Here is a 3983-nt window from a genome sequence, read left to right as displayed (position 1 = left end):
ATAATAATGATCTACGCGTTGCTACGAGATCGTGGGAACGAGAACCACTAAAATCGGAGTTACAGTTAAGGAGTTATGATTTTATAGAGAATTTTTGTGATTCAAACGTTAAACTATATTATAAATTGGTTAATATAAATCATATAAGAGGTTATTCTATAAATAATTATCTCAACTTTAATCTAAATTATAAATTGACCATATATCATATTCTAGTAGTCTATAATGATAAGTAGTTTAACCAGACTAACCAACATCAGTTAAATACAGATATAATCATAAAATATTGAGACATGGTATAATAAATGTTGTTATTGCATAGTAAATATTTGTACGAGACTACCGCAACTTGAACGAGTCAAATCGGAATTAAAACAATAAAGTTATGAATTTCCGAAGGTTCTATGTGCTAGGTACTAGATTAATTAGGAGATTAATTTTAATGTAGTTTTTATGTCAAAATAGAGACACTATGTGATAAACAACATTATTACAAAATTATAGGAACTGGAATGGATTAATTTGGACCTCATATGAATTTTCTATGAATAAAATGAGTTTCTGGAATTATTTATATACTAGAAATCATTTTCTATAATTTTTTATTTATTTTCACTGCTCCCTGGATCTCGCGCACAAAAACAGAGAACAACAGGGGTCTAAATCTCAATTTCTCTAAGACTCAAGCTCCTGTACACTGGACGGCGGGTTGATTCAGTAGTAATACAGGGGCTCTTTAACAAAATAGTCGGGCGAAAGGGTATCTAGGGTTTCTGACCGTTGGATCATCAATTCGCGCCCCAGATTAGATCGGCGCGGCGGTGAAACAGTACGCGACGAGAACCGTTGGATGCAAATGCGACGGGGAGGATTTTATTATTCTAGATTTGATTCTATCCGTCCGATAGATCAATGGATCAAGCCGAATGCTTAGCTTGGACAATGCAATTCAAACCGTCTGGAACCGGGTGCAGTACTTCTTGGACAAATACTCTAGGTGGGACCTGAGTCCGACTGGATCCTAGCTTGGACAATGCATCAGCTGCCGTGTTGCGGTCTCTCTCCACATGATGAAATTCCAGACCCTCGAATTTGTCTTCTAGTTTTCGGACAGTGGTGCAGTATTTTTCCATGGAATCATTCGAGCAATCCCATTCTTTATTTATCTGACTTATGACCACCAGAGAATCTCCATATACCATCAGTCTCTTGATGCTCAGTGATATGGCAATGTTCAGTCCATGAATTAGAGCTTCATATTCTGCTGCATTGTTGGATGCTGGAAATAACAATTGAAGAGCATATTTGAGTTGTTCACCTCCGGGTGCAATGAAGAGGACCCCTGCACCTGCCCCCTGTAGTTTCAACGAGCCATCAAAATACATTCGCCATACTTCTGCAGTTTCCGGGTTATCCGGCACCTGTTGCTCGATCCACTCTGATACGAAGTCAACCAGTGCTTGAGTTTTGATGGCGGTGCGAGGTCGAAATTCAATGTCATGAGATCCCAGTTCACATGTCCACTTGACTATTCTTCCGATGGCTTCTTTATTGTGAAGAATATCCCCTATCAGAAATCCAGTGACTACTATGACTTTGTGGTCGTCGAAGTAGTGACGGAGCTTGCATGCAGTTAGAAGTACTGCATATAATAATTTCTGAACTTGATGGTATTTCTTCTTCGAGGGACCCAAGACTTCACTGATGAAATAGACAAGATGTTGTACTGGGTATGCATGTCCTTCTTCTGCTCGCTCGACTACCAACGCGGTGCTCACCACGTGAGTCGTGCAAGAGATGTATAATAGCAGATCTTCAGCCGGTTGAATCGGCGTGGCTCGGCGAGGTGGTTTTAACACTGGTGGTGTTGTTAAGAATTTCTTCAGCGCATCTAGAGCTTCCTGTGCTTCTGAGGTCCACTGGAATTTGTCTACCTTCTTGAGCAATTTATAGAACGGTAAGCCTTTTTCTCCCAGCCTTGATACGAATCTGCTTAGAGCTGCCATGCACCCGGTAAGTCTTTGTACTTTCTTCTGCGATCGTGGTGCTTCCATTCTCATGATGGCCTCGATCTTTTTCGGATTGGCTTCAATTCCCCGGTGGCTGACAATAAACCCGAGCAACTTTCCTGCCGGTACTCCGAAGACACATTTTTCGAGATTAAGCTTCCATCGATATCGCCGTAGACTGTTGAAGACCAGTTGTAAATCTTCAATGAAATTTTCTGAATTCTCTGTCTTAATCACCACATCATCCATATAAGCTTCCACACGCTTGCCCCAGTGGTCGGCTAAGCATGTCTGAATAGCTCTCTTATAAGTCGCTCCAGCGTTTTTGAGGCCGAACGACATGGAGGTATAGCAGAAGGCTCCGAACGGGGTGATGAATGCTGTTTTTTCCTCGTCTTCTTTTGCCAAGCTAATCTGATGATACCTAGAGTAGCAATCCAAGAAAGACAACACAGAACATCTAGCGGTTGAGTCCACCACCTGGTCTATCCTAGGAAGTCCGAAGGAATCCTTCGGACAGTGTTTGTTGAGATCCGTATAGTCAACGCACATGCACCAATCCACTTTATTCTTTTTGAGTACAAGAACAGGGTTAACTAACCACTCAGGATGTAACATGTAACACCCTGAATTTGGGGTATAAAATTTCTTTTCTAATATCTACCAAATTCAGGTGTTACTCTCTCTTTTCCTTACTTTTCTTTTCTTTTTTCTAAATAGTGAGGAATTATTTTGCTGTATATCTACGTGTAAGCCTAAGTAAATTAAAACCCTATGAGTGCTTTGATTGTCGCATCATGCTGGCGTATACTTTCACTTTGTTTGATGAGTGATTTTGTGGAGCATGGGTTTAATAAGGAATTCAATTTAACATCGTGAAGAAAATAGGAAAGAACAAAAGATAAAGAAAATGGAAAATAGAAAGGAGCCCCCCTTCTCTCTTGGGCCGGCTCTTTGGCAGGCCCAACATCCCCCCTCCTCCTTCCCCCTTTCCCCTTGGGCCTGCTGGCTCGGCGGCCTAGCCGCCCCCTCCCCCGCGCGGCCTAGCTGACGGCCCAGCTCGACCCTCTCTCGCGCGGCCCACCTGGCCCACCCCGCGCGCAGCAGCCCCACCCCCAAAACCCTAGGTTGCGCCCTCCCCTAGCCGCCGCCGCCGCCACCCCCTGGTGGGGCCCGCTCGTCAGCCCCACCCCCCTTCCCCCTACCTCCTTCTCTCTCCCTGATCCCGCGCACGTCCCTCTCTCTCTCCCTCGACGCCGCTCGCCCTCCCCTTCCCCGCCCCTCCCTCTCCCCGGCCCCCCTGCAGCGGCCTCAGCGGCCCGGCGCGGCTCGCCAGCGCGCAGCGGCCAGACGTGGCCAGCAGCGTCGCGGCGGCCGGCGACGCGGCCTAGCCAGCCGTCCCAGCCTGGCTCGGCGGCAAGGGCGCGCGGCCCAGGGACCTGCGGCGTGGCCGGCGCGGCCCCAGCGCGGGCGCGGCGCGGGCGTGCTGCCTCAGCGCGGGCGCGCTGCCTCGGCGCGGGCACCCCGGCGTGGCGGCTCCGGCGCCCGGCGTTTGGCGCGGCCAGCCGTGGCGCGCGCGTCCCCTCGCCCTGTGCGCGGCTCGTCACGTCCACCTCGGCGCAGTCCCGGCGCGCCCGCCCCCGGCGGTGCAGCGCGAGGCGGCCTCCCTGCGCGGCCGTGGCCCCCTACCCCACCCTGCTCGCATCCGACCGACCCGTGGCCAGCCCGCGTAGCCAGCGCGGCGGCTCGTCGGCCAGCCTGCGTGGCGCGCGCGGCGGCTAGCACCGGCTCGGCCCGTGGCGCAGCTGCCTGTGCCTTGCGTGGCCTCGCAGCCGACTGGCGTGGCACACGGTGCCCGACACCCAGCCGCCGTGGTCGACCGAAAGGCCACCTTCGCCGAACTCCTTCCGTCGTGTTGGTCCTCATGTGCGCAGTGGAGGACGAGAAGAAGCAATCATCGTGTTCGTGGGTGAG

Source organism: Zea mays, chromosome 10, assembly GCF_902167145.1.
Source record: "Zea mays cultivar B73 chromosome 10, Zm-B73-REFERENCE-NAM-5.0, whole genome shotgun sequence".
In the NCBI taxonomy this organism is placed as follows: domain Eukaryota; kingdom Viridiplantae; phylum Streptophyta; class Magnoliopsida; order Poales; family Poaceae; genus Zea; species Zea mays.
The sequence above is the reverse complement of the archived record's forward strand: the minus strand, read 5'-3'. Positions refer to the sequence as shown.